This window comes from Equus asinus, chromosome X (genome assembly GCF_041296235.1).
Source record: "Equus asinus isolate D_3611 breed Donkey chromosome X, EquAss-T2T_v2, whole genome shotgun sequence".
NCBI lineage: Eukaryota > Metazoa > Chordata > Mammalia > Perissodactyla > Equidae > Equus > Equus asinus.
The window spans coordinates 34,139,506-34,166,545 of NC_091820.1; the positions used below are offsets into that span (position 1 = coordinate 34,139,506).

The window sequence follows — 27,040 nt, forward strand, 5'->3', positions numbered from 1 at the left end:
CAAGGTTTTTGAGGAGTTGTTCCTCGGTCAGTGCCTTTAGTAAACATCTTTCCTTATTTGGATATGGCTTTGTTTACTTTGATTCAGAGCTGCTTCTGGTTGTATTTGAGAGCCTGTACTTTCCACCATTTACTGCCTCTGCCAGAGGTGCCACCAGTTTCCCTGTTGTGCTGCTTGTGCCTCCCAGGTTGCTGGTGCCTTGGTGCTTACAATGTTGCTGTCATCACAAGTGCTGCCACCAGGGTCACCAGGCTGGCGAGCACCTCTGCTGCTTCTGGGGTTGCCTGTGTTGTAGGTTCTCCCACTGTGGCAGGGGGAGGGGGGACTGGTGTGGGAGCTAGGGTCATGGGCACCTTCGCCGTGTCTGGGTTTGTTGGATCTACAGGCCCCAATGCTATGTGTGGGGAGGCTGACGCTGTGGGGTGCCACTGCAGCTAGGGGGATCAGGGTTATGAGCTCCACTGTTGCAGTTACCTGGTTCTCTGCAAGCTCTTCACAAGCTCGGCTCGGGCGCTGCTGCCTCCAGTGCTGCCTGTGTTGCTGCTCCCGGGTTTTCTGGGGGTGCTGGCACCACCACTGCCAGAGGCACTGGGTTCACAGGTGTCACTGCCCTTGCTAAGTGGGCTGGAATCATGGGCGACACTTCCACTACCACAGAGGGAGGGGTCCCTGGGTCACAAGTGCCAATGGGGCTCCTAAAGCCTCTGAATTAGGGTGCCAGCGCAGTACCTGGAACTTCACATGACAGGCACCGCTGCCACTGCTGGGGGCCCAGGGTCCCCCACTACTGGAATGGCCAGTGTTGGAGGTGTTGCTGTCAGGGGAGGGAGAGGGGGCTGGGTCACAGGTATTGTCATGGTTCCTAGAACCTCAAGTCACTGGCCCCACAGATGTTCCTGGCGCTTCTGGAAGCATGGGCTACCTGGGTTTCTGGGGCTTCCATTCTCGGTGTTACCTCAGTTCCTGGGGCCTCTGGTCTCAGGCATTGCCACAATTCCTGGAGCCTCCAGTCTTGGTTGTGGACACTGCTCCCCTAGTTCCACTACCTCCAGGAGGTCTAGTCCACTCACCTTCAGATGTATAGATGCATGGATATCTCAGGTGTTCTTGTGTGCAGAAGATCCTTTGTCAGTTTATGGATGCCCTACTGGTTGTAACTTAGAGGGGAGAGACAACAGGACCAACTCACTCTGCCATGATGCTGACGTCACCCTCCAAGCCTGTAATCTTTTGAGACTCCTTCACTCATAATGCATTTGAGTTTCATCCAAGTTGCAGAATGTATCAGTAGTTCATTCTTTTTATTGCTGAAAAATAATCTGTTGTATGGATGTACCAGATTTTGTTTATCCATTTACCCATTGAAGGACATTTGAGTTATTTCCAGTTTTTGGTAATTATGAATACAGCTGACATAAGCATTTGTGCATAGGTTTTTGTGTGAATATAAATTTTCATTCATCCAGGGTAAATATCCTAGATGTCCAATTTTTCCAACATCATTTGTTTAAAAGACTCTTTTTATTGAATTGTTCACAAAAGTACAGGTCAAATAAGAGAGTTGAATAGGGATATGGTGAAAATCACCAATACTGCATCTTTCAAGTCAAAAATGGTGGCATTTATTTCTACAATCCTTCCAGTGATGCAGTATTGCTTTCAATTTACTACATTCCTAGATAGAGGCAGGTCTAGTGGCTTCCACTTGGTCTTCCCACCATAATAGCCCTCATTCCACAGGCAAGGGAAACAATGTGAGTACATGTACTCCAATTATGTATTTATCAGCTGAGTATATGTATACTAATGATACATTCCAGACTTGAGAAATAAACACAAGATGGGTTCAAAGACCCACTGGCCCACCATGAGAAGGACTTGAGCTAAAATTCTATTGATCATGTGACCTACATGAGCCTCTATTCTGACTGATGAGCCACAGTGATGTTTTGGATCTCCTGGAATCAATGTCAGTTCAGAGCTAGTGTCAGTAGTCCTCAAAAGATCTGATTGTTTCCTTTTCCCCAGTGTATAGTTACCCTGGTAAAAGGTTTCTTTGGGGAATACTGGGAGAAAGATTTACAGTATAAATTTTCAGTAGTGTATGAGTGTTCTTCCTCAAGGGGACTGGGCATCCTTTTCACTCAAGGGGTTTTGTGAGAGGGGGTCAAGATGGCTGCATAGATCTCATCAAGATGATGGCATAAGCAGACTCTGAATTCGTCTCCTCCCATAAACACAACCAGGTTACAACTATTTTTGGAAAAATTACCCCGGATTGAAAACTGAAAACTGGATAAAAAGAACCTCCATAACAAGGGACAGTCCTGACGAAGGCAGAAGAGGCAGAAATTCCTGCTGGAGAGGAAAAAAGCCACCTTTGGGAGCAGCAGAGCTTCTCAGCTGGCCAGGCGGGAGACACCCTAAGGTACGCAGCCCTCCCTGGAGGAGTGAGGTCCAGAGCAAGGGCCAATACTGCTATAAGCATCATTCACACGCAGCCCAACTGAGACGATGGTTTTACTGTCTGGCTTTGCTGGCTATTAACTGCAGCGAGGATACTCCCAGAAAGCCTATCAGCTGAAAGCCAAAAAGACCCAGGTCTTAAAGGGCCCACGTGCAAACTCACTCATTGCAGCAACCTAAAATGACCAGAGAGGAGTCTGACAGTCCTTTGGTGAAACGAGACTCACCTTGTGGGCTCTGAGGCTATCTTGGTGAGAGGAGTGACCTCTCCGGAGACTGAGACATTGGTGGGGGCCATTGTTCTGAACAGGTCCAGGCATGCTGACACAGACCCCAGTAGGCGCCATTGAGGTTCATCCCTGGCCTGTGAGCCCAGGGCTCTGCCATGCCCATTAGAGCACAGATGTAAACCAGCTCAGCCAGGGCAGGCAACCCGCCACAGGAACTGGCCCCACCTAACAGCAAACCCTCAGGTTACTTTTCAGCCTGCATAGACTGGCTGCCTTGATCTTCTACTGGCAGGGAAGGGTGTCTGCCTCTGTGGGGCAGGGCCTGTGTGAGGACCATGTGAACTGTGGGGGGCATTGGTGGAGAGGTGCGGGCCTCTGCAGTGCGGTGTCAGGGTACAATCTATGGGTTTGGGAAGTTTGCATGGACCAGGACTGTGTTGACCGTGTGTGTGGTCCTGTGGGGGGTGAGACTTAGCTGCAGAAGACCTGTGCTTCACAAATAGCCATAAAAAGGATCAGCCCCACCTTCCAAAGCCTGAAACAACTGAGTGCTCCAGTGCCTAGGGCCAGCCCCACTCAGCTGCACTTCCTAAGAGAACTGACATCAGTCTTGTAGGCCTCAGACCCATCACAACTTTAAGCCCCCGAGCCTAGCAACCAGCGACACTGGGTACAAACCCAATTAAGAGGAAAACTTCAATAGGAGTGTGCTAATAGACTTTGTAGCCAATGGTACTGAGGGCCCCAAACCAGATTTACAAACAGCTGGCCAGGGAAGGAAAGACTAGACTCCCTGGGTACCCACAGTAAGAGCAACCCTGCCATAGCAGAAAGACACAAGTAGCCCACAAAGAGGTCCCTCCTGGATCTTCTTGACTGGTGATGAGAGGGAAGCGCACTGCTGGGCCTCATAAGGCATCTCATACATAAGGCAACTTCTCCAAGATCAGGAGACACAGTTGACTCACCTAATACAAAGAAATAAGCACAGAGAAAGAGGCATAATGAGGAGGCAAAGGAATACTTTCCAAGCAAGGGAACAGGACAAAACCCCAGAAAAAGGACTAAATGAAACAGAAACTAGTGACCTACTCAACAAAGAGTTCAAACAAAATATCATGAGGATGCCCTCAGATATGGGGAGAAGACTGGATGAAAAGGGTGAGCTCATCAGCAAAGAACTAGAAGATAATAAAAAAAAAAAAATCAGAAATGAAGGATACAGTACTGGAAATGAAAAATTCACTAGAAGGACTCAATAGCAGAGTAGAGGATGCAGAAGAATACATCAGCAAACTAGACAAAGACTAGAGGAAATCACCCCAGCTGCACAGAAAAAAAAAAGGACTACAATGAGAACAGTCTAAGGGAACTCTGGGACAATATCAAGCGAGGTAACATTCAGATTATAGGTATCCCAGAAGGAGAAGAGAAAGACAAAGGGGCAGAAAATTTATTTGAAGAAATAATAGATGAAAATTTTTCTAACCTGAGGAAGGAAACAGACATCCAATTCAGGAAGCACAGAGAGCTCCAAACAAGAGAAGCACAAAGAGGCCCACACCAAGACATATTATAATGTCCAAAATTAAAGATAAAGAGAGAATCCTAAAAGCGGCAAGAGAAGGCCACAAGTGACATACAAAGGGAATCCCATGAGGCTATCAGCAGACTTCCCAGCTGGGACCCTACAGGCGAGAAGAGAATGGCATGATGTATTTAAAGTGCTAAAAGGAAAAACCCTACAGCCAAGAATACTCTATCCATCAAGGTTGTCATTCAGAATGGAAGGAGAGATAAAGAGCTTCCCAGACAAGCAAAAATTAAAGGAGTTTATCACCAAGAAACCAGTTCTACAAGAAATGCTGAAGGAGCTTATTTAACTGGGAAAGCAATGACCACAAATAGAGATAAAAAAGTATTATCAATGAAACAAAACAACAACAACAAAAAAAAACAGACAATAAAATCACTTGTAAAGGTAAAAATATAGTAAAGGTAGCAGATCAACTACCTGTTAAGATAATATGAAAGTTAAAAGACAAATGTACTAAAATCACCTATTTCAATGATAAGAGGGTAATAGATAGACACACATTAACCAAGAGACGATATATGGTTTGAAAAGCATAAAATGTGGGAGGAGGGGAGTGAAAAAGTAGAGCCTTTAGAAAGAAGTTATGCTAAAGAGTCTATCAACTCGATATAGGCTGTTATGTGCATAGAATATTAAAAAGGATCCCCATGGTAATCACAAATCAGAAACCTATAATAAGGAAGAAAAAAAGTAAGACAAGAGAAATCAAACATATTACTAAAGAAAGCCATCAAACCACAAGGGAAGAGAGCAAGAGAAAAAGAAAGGAACCGAGAAGAATAACTAGAACACCCAGAAAAAAAAGTAACAAAATGGCAATAAATACATATTTATCAACAGCTACCTTAAACGTCAATGGAATAAATGCTCCAATCAAATGCCATAGGGTGGACAATTGGATAAAAAAAACAAGACCCATATATATGCTGCATACAAGAGACACACGTCAGACCTACAGACACTCACAAACTGAAAGTGAAAGAATGGAAAAAGATACTCCATGCACATGACAAAGAAAAGAAAGCAGGGGTAGCAATACTTATATCAGACAAAATAGGCTTTAAGGAAAACTGTAACAAGAGACAAAGACGAGCATTACATCATGATAAAGGGAAGAATCCAACAAGAAACTGTAACACTTGTAAATATCTGTGCACCCAACATAGGAGCACCTAAATATATAAAGCAATTATTAACAGATATAAAAGGAGAAATAGTAACACAATAATAGTGGGGGATTTTAACACTCCACTTACACCAATAGATAGATTGTCCAAACAGAAGATCATTAAGGAAACACTGGCCTTAAAGGACTCATTTGACCAGATGGACTTAGTGGATATATATAGAAGTTCTGTCCAAAAACCATAGAATACCCATTCTTTTCAAAGGCACATGGAACATTCTCCAGGATTGATCACATATTAGGCCACAAAACAAGTCTCAATAAATTTAATAAGATAGAAATAATACCATACATCTTTTCTGACCACAAAGGTATGAAACTAGAAATCAACTAGAAACCAGGAAGAAAACCAGAAAAGCCACAAAAATGTGGAGGTTGAACAAAATGCTACTGAACAACGATTGAGTCAATGAAGAAATCAAAGAAGAAATCAAAAAATTCCTGGGGAAAAAAGGAAAATGAAAATATGACAAGCCAAAATCTGTGGGATACAGCAAAAGCGGTTTTACAAGGGAAGTTTATAGCAATACATGCCTATCTCAACAAAGAAAAAAACTCCCAAATAGACAATCTAAAAGTGCATCTAAAGGTACTTGAAAAAGAACAACAAATAAAGCCCAAAATCAGCAGAAGAAAGGAAATAATAAAAATCAGAGCAGACATAAATGAAATAGAGACAAAAAATAGAAAAATTAATGAAACCAAGAGCTGGTTCTTTGAAAAGATAAACAAAATTGACAAACCCTTAGCTAGGCTTACCAAGAAAAAATGAGAGAAAGCTCAAATAAATAAAATCAGAAATGAAAGAGGAGAGATACAAAGGACACCTAAGAAATACAAAACATAAGAGAATACTATGAAAAGCTGTACGACAACAAATTGGATAATCTAGAAGAAATGGATAAATTCTTAGAAACATACAACCTTCCAAAACTGTACCAAGAAGAAGTAGAAAATTTAAATAGACTGATCACCAGTAAGCAGATCGAAACAGCAATCAAAAACCTCCACAAAAATAAAAGTTCAGGACCAGACAGCCTCCCATGTGAATTCTACCAATCAGTCAAAGATGACTTCATGCCTATCCTTCTCAAACTCTTCTAAAAAATTGAAGAGGAGGGGAGGCTTGCTAAATCATTCTAGGAAGCCAACATTATCCTGATACCAAAACCAGACAAGGACAACACAAAAAAACAAAATTACAGGCCAATATCACTGATGAACATTGATGCAAAAATCCTCAACAAAATACTAGCAAATCGAATACAACAATACATTAAAAAGATCATACATCATGATCAAGTGGGTTTCATTCCAGGAATGCAGGGATGGTTTAACATCCACAAAACTATCAAAGTGATATGCCACATTAACAGAATGAAAAATAAAAATCACATGATCATCTCAATAGATGCAGAGAAAGCATTTGACAAGATACAGCATCCATTTATGATAAAAACCCTAAATAAAATGGGTACTGAAGGAAATACTTCAACATAATAGAGGCCATATATGACAAGCCCTTGGCAAATATCATTCTCAATGGAGAAAAACTGAAAGCTATCCCTCATAGAACAGGAAGCAGACAAGGATGCCCACTGTCACCACTCTTATTTAACATAGGATTGGAAGTCCTAGCCAGAGCAATCAGGAAAGAAAAAGAAATAAAAGGGATCCACATTGGAAAAGAAGAAGTGGAACTGTCACTCTTTGCAGACGACATGATTTTATATCTAGAAAACCCTAAAGAATCAACTAAAAAACTTTTAGAAACAATAAAGGAATACAGTCAAGTTGCGGGATACAAAATCAACATACAAAAATTGGTTGCATTTCTATACACTAACAACGAAGTAGCAGAAAGAGAAATTAAGAATATAATCCCATTCACAATTCCAACAAAAAGAATAAAATACCTAGGAATAAACTTAACCAAAGAGGTGAAAGATCTGTACACTGAAAACTATAAAACATTGTTGAAAGAAATTGAAGAAGACACAAAGAAATGGAAAGATATGCCATGCTCTTGGATTGGAAGAATTAACATCATTAAAATGTCCATACTTCCTAAAGAAATCTATACATTCAATGCAATCCCTTTCAAAGTTCCAACAACATTTTTCACGGAAATAGAACAAAGAATCCTAAAATTTATATGGAACAACAAAAGACCCCAAATAGCCAAAGGATTCCTGAGAAAAAACATCAAACCTGGAGGGATCACACTCCCTGATTTCAAAATATACTACAAAGCCATAGTAACCAAAACAGCATGGTACTGGCACAAAAACAGACAACCAGATCAATGGAACAGAATTGAGAGGCCAGAAGTAAACCCACACGTTTATGGACAGCTAATATTCGACAAGGGATCCAAGAGCATACGATGGAGAAAGGAGAGTCACTTCAATAAATGGTGTTGGGAAAGTGGACAGCCACATGCAAAAGAATGAAAGTAGACCATTCCCTCACACCATGCACAAAAATCAACTCAAAATGGATTAAAGACTTGAATGTAAGACCAGAAACCATGAAACTTCTAGAAGAAGACATAGGCAGTACGCTCTTTGACATCGGTGTGAGCAGCATATTTTCAAGTCCCATTTCTGATCCGGCAAGGGAAAAGAAAGAAAAAATGAACAAATGGGACTACATCAAACTAAAAAGCTTCTGCACAGCAAAGGAAACCATCAACAAAATGAAAAGACAACCTAACAATTGGGAGAAGATATTTGCAAACAATATATCAGATAAGGGGTTAATATCTAAAATATACAAAGAACTCATACAGCTCAACAACAAAAAAAAAACAAAAACCGAATTAAAAAATGGGTAAAGGATGTGAACAGAGATTTCTCCAAAGAAGATATACGGATGGGCAAAAGGCATATGAAAAGATGTTCAACATCATTAGCTATCAGGGAAATGCAAATCAAAACTACAATGAGGTATCACCTCACTCCTGTGACAATGGCTATAATTAACAAGACAGGAAACATAAATGTTGGAGAGGATGTGGAGAGAAGGGAACCCTTGTACACTGCTGGTGGGAGGGCAAACTGGTGCAGCCACTATGGAAAGCAGTATGGAATATCCTTAGAAAATTAAGGATAGATCTACCATATGATCCAGCTATCGCACTGCTGGGTATTTATCCAAAGAACTGGAAAACGCAAAGTCATAAAGATACTTTCACCCCTACGTTCCTTGCCCTATGTTCATTATACCCAATAGCCAAGACTTGGAAGCAACCTAGGTGCCCATCAAGGGACAAATGGATAAAGAAGATGTGGTCTTTATTCATGATGGACTACTACTCAGCCGTAAGAAATTATGAAATCCAGCCATTTGTGACAACATGGATGGACCTCGAGGGTATTATGCTGAGTGAAATAAGTCAGAGGGAAAAAGTCAAACACCATATGATCTCACTCATAAGTAGAAGATAAAAACAACGGCAAACAAACACATAGAATTGGAGATTGGATTGGTGGTACCATAGTGGAAGTGGGGAGGGCATAAGGGGTGATTAGGCTCACATGTGAGTGGATGGACTATAATTAGTTTTTGGGTGGTGAACATGGTGTAATCTACACAGAATTCGAAATATATTATGATGTACATCCAAAAGCTATGTAATGTTATAATCCAATGTTACTGCAATAAAACAATAATTAAATAAATAAAATTTTTTAAAAAGATGGCATAGGTGGACTCTGAATTCATCTCCTCCCATAAACACAACAAGGTTACAACACTGCAACAAGGGACAGTCCTGAGCAACCCCACCACAACAGAGGGCACACATAGTCCACACAAGGGTTACTCCTGGAACATTTGGAACAAGGAAGGAGAGGAAAGCACATTGCTGGGCTCCATAGGGTATCTGTTACATAAGGCCACATTTCTAAGGTCGGGAGACGTAGCTAATCTACCAAATACATAGATATGAGCACACAGAAGTAGGCAAAATGAGGAGACAAAGGAATATGTTCCAAATAAGGGAATAGGACAAATCCTCAGAAAAAGAAATAAACATAACAGAGATTAACAATCTACCTGATAAAGAGTACAAACTAATAGTTATAAGGATCCTCACTGACCTTGGGAGAAGAATAAACGAACACAGTGAGAACTTCAACAAAGAATTGAAAATATAAAAAAGAACCAATCAGAATTGAAGGAATAAAATAAAGGAAATGAAAAATTCACTAGAGGGAACCAACAGCAGAGTAGATGACACAGAAGAACGGATTAGTTATCTGGATGAAAGGGTAGAGTGAATCACCCAAGCTAAACAGAAAAAAAGAATAACGACAGTCAAAGGGACCTCTGGGACAACATCAAGCCCACTAACATCCATATTATAGATGTCTCAGAAGGAGAAGAGAGAGACAAAGCAGCAGAGAAACTATTTGAAGAAATAATAGCTAAAAACTTCCCTACCCTAAGAAAAGAAACAGACATCCAGGTGCAGGAAGCACAGAGAGCACCAAACAAGATGAACCCAAAGAGGCCCACACCAAACACATTATAATTAAAACGTCAAGAATTAAAGATAAAGAGAGGATCCTAAAAGCTGCAAGAGAAAGGCAGCAAGTTACATACAAAGGAAACCCCATAAGGCTATCAGCTGACTTCTCAGCAGAAACCTTACAGGCCAGAAGGGAGTGGCATGATATATTCAAAGTGCTTAAAGGAAAGAAAATACAGCCAAGAATACTCTACTTGACAAGGTTATCATTCAGAATGGAAAGAGAGATAAAGGGTTTTCCAGACAAGAAAAAACTACAGGAGTTTATCACCATTAAACTGGCCTTAAAAGAAATGTTAAAGGGACTTATTTAAGTGGAAAAGAAAACATCACAAATGGGAATAAGAAAATTATCAAGGAAAAAACTCACTGGTAAAGGCAAATATACAGTAAAGGTAGTGGATGAACCACCTATAAAGCTAGTATGAAGGTCAAAAGACAAAAGTACTAAAAATATCTAACACGAATGGATAGATCATATGAACAGAAGATCAATATACAACAGGTATGCACCCAGAGACAAACTAGGGCATGTGCACAGACCAGCCAACTCCTCCATGCACAGGTGGAGACATTAGCAGAGCTGCCTGGCTGGTGGGCACCTGCCGCAGCAGGGGGCCAGAGCAAGAAGGGGCTCCAGGGTGCCATGTGAAAAGGGAGGTTGTAAATGTTTGGATCACTTCCTGTTAAAGCATCCCTGATAGTCTGATGATTACTTTGATTGCCACTCGTTCATCATCAGTGAGGCTCTTTGGTCTTGCCTATACATGTACAACGTTTGTTTTTCTTTTAACTTGATCTCATTCTTATTTTTCCACAAAAATAGAAAGCTGTTATGATTGTTGCTGTTATTACTATTATACAGTATTAGGTGTTCCTAAAAGAAATATAATTATGTTATTAATTTCCTTGATTGTTGCTTTATTTAAAAATTTTTTCTTTTAGAACATTTCAAACATAAAAGAGTAGAAAGAGGGGCTGGCCCGGTGGCCGAGTGGTTAAGTGTGCGCGCTCCACTTCGGCGGCCCGGGGTTTTGCCTGTTCGGATCCTGGGGGCGGACATGGCACTGCTCATCAGGCCATGCTGAGGCGGCGTCCCACGTGGGACAGCCAGAGGCACTCACAACTAGAATATACAACTGTGTACTGGGGGGGGGGGGGGGGGGCTTTGGGGAGAAGAAAAAAAAAAGAAGGTTGGCAACAGTTGTTAGCTCAGATGCCAATCTTTAAAAGAAAAAAAGTAGAAAAAATCCTGTAACGAACCTTAGCGCACCCATTGCCCAGATTCACCAATGATCAACTCATAGGGTCTTTTTTTGCCTATAACCTCACCCACTTCCCCCACTTCCAGAGTATTCTGAAACATATCTATGATACCATTTCATCCACAAGTATTTCAGTAAGTATTTCTAAAAGATAAGGACGCTTTTAAAAAATTACAACAATATCATTTTCATTAGTTCTTTGCTTATTGATTTACTTGCTGCTGGCTTTTAATATTAAAAATTAGCCAAATCTTATTCTTGGTGGGATTTCATAATTAACTATTATTTTTTGGTTTTAATTAAAAACATTTGTCAATAAATGAATGGCGCCTGACTACAGTTGAATTGAGTTGATTCATGAGAGGAAAATCTAGGCGTTTCTGGCTCCATCGTGGAGTGCTGCTTTCTTAAGAATGCAGAAGAACTCAAATTTGTTTTTTGAAAAACTCAATTTTCAGAAGTCACAAAGGTCTGCTGATCCCTTCAGTACTTTATCTTCAAGTAATTTCATTTTTGAGATGATAGTTCTTTTCCCATCAAAATGGACTTTTTGACTAAAGCTGGAAAATCAGGAGACTCACAAGACAAACACAGTTAGTCTCCCCTCCAAAAAAATCCAAGATGTCCCTAATTTAAGCAATTTAATGAGGATTCTCTCAAATTTGGATTCAGCTGCCCAATGAGCCCTCTCTTTCTCTGCCTAAATGTTCGATTTGCATGGAAAAGTTATCAAAAGAAACTTCATTTCCCAGTAGGCTATGTTGGTCAACCGACCACAAAACACTCTATTACACAGAGAAAGATTTGGACTTTTTAAAGCACCCGGAGGTGCAAATCAAGAAACCGGGCTCTTTTATGAGATGAGTTAAAACATTCTTAGATGGAGCTCAACCAGCTAGTGACAGGGTTGCATAATTAGTAAGTAAAGCTAAGATGACCGTTCAGCAGAATCTCACATTAGCAGTCTGCCGGGAAATTGTCCACACTATATTTGAGACCCACGAGGTAAAGGGAATAGGAAAGGGGCCACTTTCAATTATTGTTATTAGGAGACACACTGACAACCGGTCAAAGGACATCAAGGCAACACTAACCCAGAAGTTCATCGAATCGAAAGGGTTTTCATTTCGTACTGATGCAATTCTGGATGTTGATTGACAATGCTTATAGTACTAGTCAGAAAGCCTGAAGAGAAATGCAAGAAGCACCAAAATAAACTAAGGTTGAAATATTCAAAAGGATACATGAGTATTCTGAAATATTGTGGAAACTTTGCGTAAGGTCGTGGACTGATGCTGCTGTTGAGAAGGCAGGAAGTTGACATGCGGAATTTGTTCTGAAAACGCAGAGATTCATTGATTCACTGAGGAGCCTCACCTATAAAAGTTTGCCTGAGGGGCCGGCCCGGTGGCGCAGCAGTCAAGTTCACAAGTTCGGCTTCGGCGGCCCGGGGTTCGCTGGTTCGGATCCCGGGTGTGGACCTAGACTTGCTTGTCAAGCCATGCTGTGGCAGGCGTCCTACACATAAAGTTAGAGGAAGATGGGCACAGATGTTAGCTCAGGGCCAGTCTTCCTCAAAAAAAAAAAAAAAAAGTTTGCCTGAAGGTCTAATTTCCACAGTAAATGATGCTAGGTGAAGTTAATAAGATCCAGGGCACTACCCACGCGCTTGTCAGCTTTTCGCAAAGCACTGGGATCAGTATCCCATTCTCCATCGTTTTAAACCTAAGTGTGTAAGGATTTTGTGAACGATTCTCACTTTGCTGATTTGATGCTTACTGGCTTCAACAAATGGCTCTTTGAGCACATGAACAAAATGACAGCAAAAATTTTGAAGACAGTCAAAAATATATGAAAGTATACCGACGAGGTTTACGGATTTGAAGCCAAACTTCAATTTAGAGGAAGTGAGGCCAAGTATGGTTCCTGGGTGAGGTTTAGTCGGTGTTATAAGTTCAACACTAAAGAAGACTTATTAGGATGAGTAGAACAATGTGTCTACTTAGGGGAAAAGCTTCATCGTTATTTTTAAATACTCAAAACGAAAATTTTCTGTTGGATTCAAAATTCATGAGCATTTGTTACAAGGAATTTCAACATCACATTTGATTGAAAGAAAAGAAAGAAGCATTAGATTTAAAGAAGGTTTCACCTTTGATATACAAATTTCAAAGACTATGAATTATCCAAGTTCTGATTATTGACGAGAAAGGAGTTTTAATCAATAAAAAAAATACCCTTTGACCATTTGCTGTCACCTACTTATGCAAGCAGTTTCCTGTTGAGGGTAACTACCAAGAAATAGAAGAGATCATGTAGCTATTTCGAGCATAAAACCTGGGTCTCTGCCTGGCCTTGGCAAGAACCAGTAAGTTATAAAAGGGAGGTGAAAAAGGGAGGCACGAACAAGCAGTTGTTCCATTTCTTAAGAAAATTTGGTATGGTATGAAAGCATCAGCCATATTCAACACTAGAAACTGCATCTGATGCTTCAGAGAAGCCAAAATGGTACCTGATGACCCCAAAGCTTGTGCTTTTGAGGTAAGCTTTGCTGGCCTGCAGAACCATGCAGCTATATTTCACACATTCCAGCTGATTACTGAAGACATTAGGGCAAACTGTGTCTCAACAACCTCCACGGAATGGATCTTACTTTCGACAACATGCCTTCCAAGATTGAGAAGTGGCAGGTCACGATGGAAGTTTATATCCGTGCTGAAACTACTAATGGTTATTTGCTTCATTTGTTTTGTTTGGGTTTTTACTGAGAAACACAATAACGATGTAGAAGATCTATGCTCAGTACCAACTGATTTACCTAATCATGATGAAAATGGCCACAAGTGAATCAAATGACCATAAAATAAATCAAGGCAGTCATGACCAGAGGCTCAGAAGAAGTGGGCACGAACGTTGACCACTACAAATTTGCACGAGTGAATAAAAACTTATGCTTACAGAAGTGAACTCAAGTGTGCTATGACAAAATTCTGAAAAGATTTCATTGGGAAGTTATATACAGATTCAATATTTAATGACTCTCTGAAAACTTCGCATTTTTGTTTTTCTTACCACAATTGGTATAACGAAAAGAAAATGTAAAGAAGTCCTTTTCATCAAACCCCAGTACCCCTAAATCCTCTTCGGTTTACTCCAGTGCGCCATACAAATATTTCACCTTTTCTGTGTGCCTGGCTGTGAATGCCCTAACACATTCACATCTAGTCACATTGCATAGACACACTAGCACACATGGACAGATATGTGCCCACAGGCACACGTGTTACATGGAGATTTGAATTTGCACTTACATCCAGACTCACACCAGCTGATAAGTGCAATCAGGTGCTCATACACACACGTACACACATACTTCCTCTTCTACACAGAAATGGTTAGGCGTGTGTGTAGGTGCCCACCTACCGGCAAATCATGCAAAGATATACAAAACACACACACACGCACACACACAGATATAACCACTCTTTTATAGAAATACAGGCCTAGGCAGAGACATATTCGCCATTCACATGGGCACATGCAGACACATACACCTACAAACCAAATCATATGGTCCTGCATGCTTTCAGACACAATCATGTGTGCACAGACATCAGAACTGACATTCAGATACAGGGCAAGTCCTGTGCACATCCTACAGATCCAGGCCCTCCCCCACTCCAGGCTCTTACACTAAAAGATTAAAACCCACTAGCTTATACAAACCCTGCCCTGGCACACATACATATGAACACAGTATATAAATCTGCCCTGGCACACATACACATACACACAGTAAAGATATGCTCACACACACAGACACATTGCTCAGGCTCACTGCTACAGACAGAGGCAGGCAGGCGTATAGAGCAATGCAGGCTCATGCATACACATCCACATAGCCACCAATGCTTGTGAACACAGACAGACACAAAGCCTCAGATGCACACACCCATTTACACCTACATATAAACTCACATGTCACAGATATACACATCCTAGTACATGGCCATATAGGCACAAATCCTTTATACAAACACACACACACACACACACACACACACATCACATATAAACCTGGATACCAACCTTCTTACATTTGCAGACACTCACAATAGAGATTGACGTGCATGCTCACGTATGCAGACATACTGGCAATGCAGGGTAACACCTGAACTCACATGGACACAACACTATCACAGACACAGATGTGTGCACTCATACACCCGGATTTGCACACACTGGGAAATACACACACAGGGCCAAACTCCCTCCATTGACCTCCTAGACACACACTTCCTTTCTCAGACACCCCTGGTTTTATACACACACTGGGACACATATAAGTATAAAACAAGTTTTATGTACAAGCACCCTCTCACATACACACGGGATCTGCTCATTCTCTCACATACACATGGAGACAGCTAACGTGGCAAATACGCACATAGAAACTACCCCATTCACACTTGCAGATGGACACACACTGTTACTTACACATCAGCACATCAATAATTACGTACTAGGTAACACCTTATATGGCACAGAGGACTCATTATGTGCCTGGCACTGTCCTAAGCACTTTTCAAATATTAACTCATCCAAACCTCACCCTACAAGATAGGTGGTATTATTACTCCTACTTGACAGATAAGGAACTGGGGCTTCGTTGAGGTTAGGTGACTTGCCCAAAGCCGCACAGCTAATACACGGCAGAACTAGAATGCAAACCAAGAGCCTGGCTCCAGAGACCTTGCAGATCCAACTTACTCACATGCAGAAGCACATTCACTTCATACACATACACAGATACACACCACTCTAGCACAAGCACATGCAATGCACACACAAGCCATGTATTGACACACTCAGCTGCAAACAGCCACACGCATGCACACACAGACACAAACATGGACATGCTCACATCTACAGACACTCCAGCCGAAGTATATATGCCCTAGGAAAGATACACACATTCATAAACACGCCCATAAACACACAGCCCACTCAGATACACCCACACTATCAAACACACAAAACACCCAGATGTACCACCTACACACCAACCAGAGAAATCCACACTCACATACAGATACACCCATATTCTCAGATACATTCCCCACCCAAACACACCCAAACACTCTCACACACACTATCCAGATAAACTCACATGCACACCTCCCCACCCAGATACACTCACGTTCACACACTCCGCACAGATTCACCTATACACTCTCTCTTTTACACACCACCCAGATACACCCTATCTCTCTCTCAAACACCACCCAGAGGGAACCCCACACATCCTGCTTAGATAAACCCACTCTCACATGCCCCAACCCAGATAGGTGCACATTCTTTTTCTTACACACACTATTTGGATATACCCAATTTCACACACATACCCAATACTGATACAGCCACACTCTCTCACACACATCCCGTCCAAACATACCCATCCTTGTACACACACACATCAAATACACCTACAGTCACAGGCACTACACCCAGATACAGCCACACTTATTCAAACTCCCAACTCAGTACACCCACACTCTCACATACACCATTCAGATACACTCAAACTTGCACACATTCCCAACCCAGAACCCTCATACCCGACCCAGGCACAACTAAAACCTCTCTCACACACAGTATCAAGACACACACCCACGGTGACACACACACCACTCAAAGACACTACACTTGGACACACTCCACCCAGCTAATCACACCCACAAATTCCCAACCCAAATACATCCACACACACAGACACCCACGTACACATAATCCAGAGACACCCACGCACACACAAATCCTATCCACATTCGCTCACTTTCTCTGTCTCTCTGTCTCTGTCTGTATGTCTCTCTCTCTCACACACACACCCCAAGCACAGCTCCACTCACCCAGCCCCACCCAGATACGTTCACCCTCTCATACATACACACACCATCCAGATTCATCCCATACGGACCACTGAGATACACTCACACCCACACACATCATCTAGATGCACACCACCATCTAGATACATTTGCATTAACATCCCGCCCAGATATATCCAGCTCTCACACATGCCATCCAGGTGCACCTCCCCAGATACTCCATTGACCAGATACATCCATGCTCTCATCCCCTCCACACTACCCAGATGCACACACACTCCAAACACACTTCCCACCCAGATATGCCCCCCAAATTCTCTCTTTCACACACCCCATCCAGTTATACACACACATACCCAGGTGCATATACACCCAGATATACAACAAAAACTTTCACAACACACCATCCAGATATACCTTACTACACACTCGGCCACCCAAATACACCCGTGCTCTCACCCACCCACCATCCAGATACACCCACATTCAAACACACTTCACCCAAAATACACCCACACACTGTCTCACACACAGCCCAGACGTACCCCGACACCCTCTCTCACATATCATCCACATGCATCCACATCTCACCCACACGTCATCCAGATACACCCACTCACACCTCCAATACACTCACACTCACCTCCCAACCCAGTTAAACCCAAACACTTACACCTCATCCAGATATATCTACGTACTCCTCCCACCTGATACATCCGTGCTCTCATACACCCACACTCAGAAACACCTCACTCTCTCTTACACAGACACACAATCCATATCCCCTCTCTCTTAATCATCATCATCCAGAATACCCACATTCCACACACACAATGCAGATACACCCATACTTTCTCACACACCCCCACACACCATCCACAGATACCCCCAATTGTATACACACTCACACTCCCACCCTCACCCCGACGTACCCAAATTCTCTCTCTTACACACACACACACACACACACACACACACAACATCTAGGCACTACAGGTACATCTAGGTACATCTAGGTGTACTCCATCACACGCTTTCATTGCCTAGATACACTTGTGCTCTCACCCACCTACACACCATCCAGATATACCCATATTTGAATGCCCTCCACCCCCAAACGCCCATACTCCCTCATACACATACTCTACCTAGGAATACCCACACTCTCTCTTACACACACAACACAGATACATCCACACTATCAAACACATACATTGCCCAGATATCTCCCCACTCTCTCCTGCACCATCCAGCTATACCCATACCCACGTATCCCTCAAATATTCACATCCTCACTCATCTTTCCACCCAGACACACCCAAACTCTCACTCATACCATCCTCCACTCAAATAGGCCGATGCTCTCATAGTACCTCACAAATGTACCATTAACACACACCCACACTCACACCTGCCCCTCCCAGATATACCCAAATGTCTTACATACACACTCCACCCAGAAACACCCGGGCTCTCTCTTACATACATACAACTCAGACCCCTTCTCTCTCTCTCTCTGTCTCTCTCTCTCTCTCATTCTCTCTCTCACCAAATATAACACCCTTTTCTACACACACACACCCTACTCTACCCAGATATACCTTCACTTATACATATATATTCACATCTAGGTTTCTGCCTGGACGGCATAATTCGGGTGCTCTCCATGAAAACCATTTATCAACCCTAGACACCATACAATGCCATTTTGTCCTGGGTCTTTGATGGGGAGGGGAAGGGAAGGGAAGGGAAGGGAAGGGAAGGGAAGTCTTTGTCTTTCAAAAAATCCTTTCCTAAAGAGGTGACAGGCCCCCTTCCCTAGTAGGACATCAGCCATGATTGGTTCCCACTTCTTGAATGTGAATGATGACAGGAATTATCCTGAGACCCACACAAAAGCCCAGCACGTGGTCAAAGTCAGAGAGGCTCCAGAAGAGGTTCATGGATTGCTCGGGTGTTATAGTTTGCAATCCTGTAGGATGTCTACAAGTTAGAGGCAGACATGGTCTAGCAGGGTGCCAGTGACTCAGACATGCACATAAACACACGCTTGGGTGTACATAACATCACACAGACTCATAAGTACCCTCCCTTATCATCTCCTCAGGGATAAGGTCTATCTGCATAGGGCCAAGGCCAAATATTTCTCTCACACACATACCATCAGATAGGCACATGCACAAATACCTACAATCATCCCTATACATAGGCACACTCACAGCAATGCACACTCGCACTGCACATGGTCCCACACGTTCACATCCATTTACTCTCAAACATAGGCATGCATGCATGGCATACCTTCATATGACATAATGTCCATGAAGGACATACATTTACTCACAAACACAGGTGTACACACAGGCATACTTACACACGACCACAGTCAGGCAGACTCTGTATCACACCTAACGAGACAATGAACAAACATAACACATAGAGGTGAGCTCCCAAATGTATACACACACATACACCTGGACATGACCACATAAGCATATTCACACACACTCACACATGGGTGTACGCACACACATAAACGCTCAGATGTGCACATGCTTGTCAATGAGATGATGTATGCATATACAGACATTCTAACACACATAGACTTATACACACAACCGGGCATGTCCGCCTCTGAGCACATTCACATGCTGATAGACTTGTACATCATTCGTTCCTATATGCACACAATCAGACATGGAGACACAAATGTACTTACAAAACATACTCACACAATCATGGCCAGATATGCACACCTTATACATTTGCACACGTGCATACACCCATATGAGAAACTACGCAAACAAAAGAAGATTCATTTACACTCACATTCCCGGACAGACTTGGACACAAAGGTATGTTCACATACACGCACACATAGAAGAGCAGTCACATATTCTCACGCACTTGTACATCTGCACGAGAAGAACTGATAACACTCAGCACAGACATACACATGTAAGACATCCTCATACCACACACACACATACACTCAAACACACTTATAGGCCCAGAGTGGCACAGACATACATTCACTTACACTGTTCTACAACATATGCTCCAGAACAAACAATGGTATATAAACACAAACACACATATGCAAATAATTAGAGCCATACAAACTGGTACATTCACACACCTGTACCTGCAGACAGGCACGCGCAAGGCATATTCACATGCACACGCATGTGTGCATGCACACACACACTTAGATGTGCATGAACACACAAATATACAAACATGTTCACTCAAATTGCGTACAGCCAGATGTTCACACATACTAGCAGATACACATACATATACACTCACAGTCACTTCACAGGCATATCCACACTCACATATTCACACTCATACTCAGAAATCCAAACAAAACACATAATCAGACACGTGCACCCAAGTATTATGAAACATAGTTACTCATGCATATCACAATGAGACATGTACTCACATATAACAGTGTATCCACAAACATAATTAGACATGTACACAAATGCATCTATTCACCTGTGTACACAGTCTTCTGTGCATATGTATACAACCCACCCCACATCCATACCCATATACATAGTCAGATGTGCACACATAGGCATATCCACAAAATATATTTTCATGAACAAAACATGTACTCACACACTCTCCCTTACTCACACAATTAGTTCTCCTTATACTAGTGTGACCATCTACACTAACATTTCCCTAATCAGATGTGGACCCATAAGCCTGTCTACAGACAATATCTCCCCAAACATGCACACACATAATTCAAAATGCTAGAGAGCCCACATGGACATTCACACATAGGCCTACTCATACATATACATGACAGACCCACCCACACAGAAGCATGTTCACACACACATACCCTCCCATGCATGCATGGACACACACACAGATGCCCTTACACTCACAAACGCACCATTTAGATGCACCTAACTCATATGTACACATAAACACACATGAATATACACAATCCGCTACAACTAGGCATTCACCTAATTGGATATGCATACCCAGGCATTCTGAAACCCTCATACTCATACATATACAATCAGACATGTACACTCAAAGACAAATTGATACCACACACATATACAACCAGACATTCAACAGGCCTGTTGGCTCAGAGAAATACACCCTCACTGAGGCTCAGAATCAAACATACCTATTTGCTCACCCAGACAGACATGCAAAGTCATACCCACTCCCCTATACACACACAAACCTACCCAGACACCCATACACTCACATACACCATCACATAGCCTGTTCACACACACAGACATATACACACCCACAGTGCCCATGAACAGACACACACACACAGACTGCGCACACAGCTACACACCTTCAGTTGCACATACAGTATACACCCATGCTCAGGCCCAGATGCCTCTGGACCACAGGTTGGGTCCTCTCCCTTCCACATCAAATGCTTCTTCAGAAAAGTCTACTCTACACTCCAAAGCCCCATCCCTCCTTGCCCCCACAGAGGAGGTAGTGTTCTGGGCCTCAGCCTTTCTCCTCCTCCTACTCCTCCCCTGGCCTTGAGGACCCTCTGCCAGCCACACTCCCTCACTCAGTTTTTCACCACGTCTCCGCACCCAGAAACCAGCCAGTAACCCCCACTGTACCCCTAGCCCAGGCTCTTGGTTAGCAACTCCCTGGGAACTGTCCCCCACAGGTCTGGCTGCTGCATGGGCCACACCCCAGCTCTCCCCGAAGCCCTGCGATCTCAGAAGCTTCAGCCTTATCTACAGGCCCTGCCAACCACTGACCACAGGCCAAACTCTTGCCAAGTCTCCCCTCAACAGGGAGACGCATACATCGTCAGGGCCAGAAATGCTGCAGGCTGCAAGCCAGACCTCTGTTAGCTCATGGGGGCCTCAAGCCTCTGTGCGTGTGTGTGTGTGTGTGTGCACAGACAGGAGCAAGTGCAGGGAAAGGAGCCTGGAGTGGGGTAGGGGCAGGAGCTCTGCCCACAGCCACCACTTGTAACTTCCTACAAATGAGGTGGAACAACATAGAACTGCTCCTACCTCCCCTCCACTCCCCTCACCATTTGCCTACCTGCTGTCCTCCCCAGATCTCTACCAAGAGCCTGAAGAAGAGGGGCCAGTCCCTCCCCCAAATAATCAATAGCGGCATTAATCATGAATAACCGGCAACAATATTGACCATGAGCTTTGCTGACATTGCTGAAGGGCCACTTCTAGGCACATCCTTTATTTACACACACCAACTCATCTGGTCACTACACACACTCATGATGGAAGAGTTACCAGTCTCTTTGACAGATGGGAAAACCAAGATTCAGTAAGTAGCATACTTTCACTCAAGTTGCAGAGCTAGTAGCGGCAGGAAGTGTCCCTGGAGAATCCATGTTCTCCATGTACCAGGCTTTCTTGCCCCTCCAGACATAGGGACCACTGGCGACATGCACAAGGCCATAAGCTCTGGGGGTCCCAGATACAACATGGGTGTCTGAAACAGAGATAGACAGCCTTGTGATGGAGGCTGGGGACCACCATGTTGTGCCTGGCCCCTGCAGGTTGTTGTGTGACATGGTCCTTGCCCCCACAGAGCCATCAGGCAGCCTAGGGCCTGGAAGTGCTCCCCACCCCACCTCACCTTCCTTTCAGCCCTACAGTGACTTCCTCCCCTTTACCCGGGAATCACAGCAATATCTTCGGTAGCGAGTGAGCAAAAGTCTGCTACCTGTAGGGAGAGACAGGAGAAGAAAAGGAAGGAAGGAAGGAAAGCAAGAAAGAAAAGTGGGAGGGAAGGAAGGAAGGCAAGCAAAGGAACGGAAAGGGGGGAGGGAAGAAGAAGTGGAGGGTGGTCTGGGCTGGGAGCAGCTTCTCTATCATGTCTACCCACCTGCCTGCTCACACACACACACACACACACAGACACACACACACCCTGCATGCAGGCCAAGGAACCTGGAGGAGAGTGGAGGAGGAGGGAAAGGGAGAGGAGGCAGCTGCAGGAGGCTGAGCCTGCCCGGGGTGCAGGCATTGTGAGGAGAGCACGGCCCGGCTCCCAGGCGTGCCTTCCACAGCTAGCACATGAGGAAATATTAACACAGCCTGGTGCCCAACCGCGACCATAATGATAAAAACAGACCCTGTGCGAGGAAACAGGTGGTGGTCCCCTTTCTCATGGGACATTTGGGACTGAGAAAGATGAGGGTGGCTACAGGACTCTCCAGGTTTGGGTGCCCAAGTAGCCCTTGCGATGGAGCAGAAAGAGAGAGACTAACAGAGTCAGAGAGAGACAGAGAGCAAGGCAGTGATGGAGACTCTGAAATATGTGTGGGGAGACAGAAGAGAAGTCCCAGCCCCCCACCCTTGGTGGAAGGATGCTGACTACTTACCTGGGCTCTCTCAGCAGGGCTGTCTTGGAATCCAAGGAGGGGGCCTCAAGACGTCTGACCCAGGAGAAATCACAGCCCGGGCCACACTGTGGGACCCTCAGCGATCTGGCGGGCCAGTGACACTCTTGCTCCTGTTGCCGTGGATACAGTTGGGCTGGTCTAGATTGCAGACATCAGGGGAAGCAGGCACCGGAGGGGTGCACTGGGCAGGGCTGCGGGTGTTGGAGAACACCAGGTGGGCAGCACATAGCCTTGGGGTGCCCAGCTAGCTGGCAGGTGGGGATCTGGGCAGGTGCTTCCCCCACTACACAGTCCCACCCCCATCTTCGTGCCACTGCCAAGCTGGGAGGGCGGCCAGCGCTGGCCCCTACGACCCGTCTGCCCGCCTGGCTATTGGTCCCCCCTGCTTCCCTGTCTGCCTGCCGGCTGCTGCCTTTTGTCCTCAGAAGACACGGTCCCCGCGGGGCCTCTGCCAAGCCTCTAGCAGATGCTCAGGGTCCAGGGCTCCTCCCTGGGAGCACTCGCGCCATGGCCTGGGAGAGCCCCAGGTTGAGGGGGCTCTCATCCAGGCTCACCCCGCTCCCCAGGCTGGGCGGGGATGGGAAACAGGAGTAGGTCCACAGCCAGAGGCAGCAGCAGAGGTGGTGTTGGGGAGGGGATGGACGCCAGAAAGAGGGGGTGGGGTGGAGAGAGAGGCTGGCCTGAGAGCTGTGTCCCGGGTTTTAGATCCGGGTTGAGGAGGGTGGCTCAGAGCATCCGAGGGGGGGGTCCTGATGCAAAACAAGGGCACCATGGGCACGCCGGAGGGACCCTCCTGGCCTGGAAACCACCCCGGCTCACACAAATCCAGGTCCCAAGATGCTAGGGACACCCAGCCTGGATGGGGCATCAGCAGAGAGCCCGGGGTCCTAAGCTGGACCCCATCCGGCCTGTCCGTCCCCCCTCTCCTCGATTTGCACGGTCCCTGCCTCAGGGACGGGCGGAGGAGGGAGGGAGGCAGGGAAAGAGAGGGAGGCAAGGAGGGAGGCTGAGCAGGCAGGGAGACTCCCAGCCACCAGCCTGGTCCTCCCTGGGGAGGGGCGGGGAAGGGGGCTGGTGAGGCCGAGGAGCAGCCGGCTGGCTGGCTGGCTGGCCGACTGGGTGGGGATGCTGGCGTGGCGGCTGTGCTGCCAGGACAAAAGCTGACTGAGGAAGTCAGACTCCAGCCTTTCTGAGATGCTTGAGAGAGGCACACCGTAGAGGTGGGGAGAGGTGGCCAAGAGGCTGCGGAAAGAGCAACCCACATGGGCTACAAGTGCAGAGGAGGCCGGAGGTGGGCAGCCTGGGGTCAGGGTCGGGGCAGAAAGGTCCTGTGGAAGTTTCTCAAAAGCTTTGAGATGGGAGGGATACTTGGAGCTCTGAGAGGTAGGACAGGTAACCTTATTTAAATAGAATGGGTTCTACGGGCATTTTCGCAGCAAGGCCTGGAGGTGGGCTGGGGGGCCGGTGGCAGGGACCTCTGCCCAGCTCTGAACAGCCCCTCTCAGAATACCTCCCAGTGCCACCCCTGCTTCCTCTGGGCCAGTAGACAGGCACAGACTCACACTTAATGCCATGTTCCAGGACGACAGAATGGGACAGGCAAGAAGAAAGCCTGGTGGGCAGAGATTTGAGGATAAGGAAAAAATGTTTCTGTCCTGAATGGATTAAATTGGGGCCAAATGACGCCGTCGTGGTTCCCCTAATTTATAGCATTCAGGAATTCCAATTCTCTTGATATGAGTAACTTTCTTTTATCTCCTTTCTTCCATCATCCGTTGGTTCACCCATTTCTTAAGCACGGCTTTATGCTAGCTAGGCCCAGTGGTGGGCACTGGCAATACAGGTGAATCAGACTTGCTCTCTGCCCTTAGGAGACCCTTGCTCTACCACCAAACTGTGGTCCTGCAACTCACCTGTACCTGAATCCCCTGGAGAGCTTGTGAAATGTGGATCCTCGAGCCTACCTCCCAGAAATACTAATCTAGGAGCTTGGAGATGAGGCTCCAAAACCTGTATTTTGACAAGGACCTCAAAATGTTTATTATTATGCTCACTGAAGTTTGGGCACCATGCTTTGGAGAGGGAGAGAAACCCATGAGTCGAAGATAAATTCACAGTGGAAATTAGAAAACATTTTGAACTGACTGATAATGAAAATATTACACCTGAAATCCTGTGGGATGCTGCGACGGCTGTGCTTAGAGAGAAATTTACAGCCTTAAAGTCATATGCTATTTTTAAAAAGGCTGAAAATCCATCTCAAGAAAGTAGAAAAATCAAATTAAACTTAAAGAAAGTAGAAGGAGAGACATAAGAAAGATAAGAGCAGAAATCAATGAAATAGAAAACAGAAGTACAACAGAGAGGATCAACAAAGTAAAAGTTGGTTCTTTGAAAAAACTAGAAAAATGATAAATCCCTGAGATTGATCCAGAAAAAATATATAGAAGGCACATAATGTGTCAGGAAGAAAAGGGGGCACTACAAGAAGGGTCACAGATACATTAAAACATAATAAGACAGTATTATGAAGAACTTTCTACCAACAAATTTGAAAATTCTGATAAAATGAGAAAATTTTCTGGAAAAATACAATTCACTAAAACTCACACAAGAAAAAAATTTAAATCTGAATAATCCTATAACTATAAATTGAATTTATAATTAAAAAGCTCTCTACAAAGAAACCTCCAGACCCAGAGACTGCCCATGGTGAATTCTACAAAATATTTAAAGAAAAAAATAACACCAATTTTCTAATTTTGCACAAATTCTTCCAGGGAATTGAAGAAAAATTATACGATCACTTCAAGAGATGCCAAAAAAGCGTCATGACAAAGAACTTAGCAAACTTAAGTTTGCTAAGAATATAAAGGAAATTCCTTAATTTAATATACGTTATCTACAAAAAAAAACCTATAACAAATATCATACCAAATGGGGAAATGTTAAATGCTTCCCATCTAAGATTGGGAATGAGGCAAGAACGCCCACTATAACCACTTTTATTCAAATTGTACCAGAGGTCCTGGCTAGTGCACTAAAGCAAGAAAAGTAAATAAAAGACAAGGATTACAGAAGAAGATACAAACTTGCAAATTCATTAGTAGTCAAGAAAATATGAAATAAAATCACACTCACTCGAACGACTAAAAAGAAGAAGAGAATACTGAATGTTGGTGAGAACGTGGAGTGACTGGAATTCTCATTCAATGCTGATGATAGTATAAATTGATATAATCACTTTGGAAACTGTTTAGCAATATATACTAAAGGCGACCATGTGTACACCCTATAACCCGACCATCCTACTCCTAAGTACACACCCAACAGAAATGCTTATATACGTTTACCAAAAGACATATGCAATAGTGTTCATAATAGCGCTATCTGTAATAGTCCAAACTGGAAACAACCCTAATGCCATCAACAGAAGAATGATAGACAAATTGTGGTATATTCATATAATGAAATACT

The 27,040-nt window shown here is 44.0% G+C and overlaps 1 long non-coding RNA gene across 2 annotated transcripts in view; it reads right to left on the reverse strand.

Annotated features, from left to right (window-relative positions):
- LOC139042685 (uncharacterized) overlaps positions 1-24,257 on the reverse strand; it is a 42,842-nt gene extending 18,585 nt beyond the window's left edge. The window contains exons 1-2 of one of the 2 annotated variants that reach the window (XR_011499714.1): positions 23,543-24,254; positions 12,656-12,796 (exon numbers count right to left, since the gene is read on the reverse strand). This is a non-coding gene — a long non-coding RNA (uncharacterized lncRNA). Of the gene's footprint in view, positions 1-12,655; positions 12,797-23,542 lie in introns of both variants that reach the window. The other variant, XR_011499713.1, reaches the window with a different exon arrangement.
- Between the last annotated feature and the right edge of the window lie 2,783 nt (positions 24,258-27,040).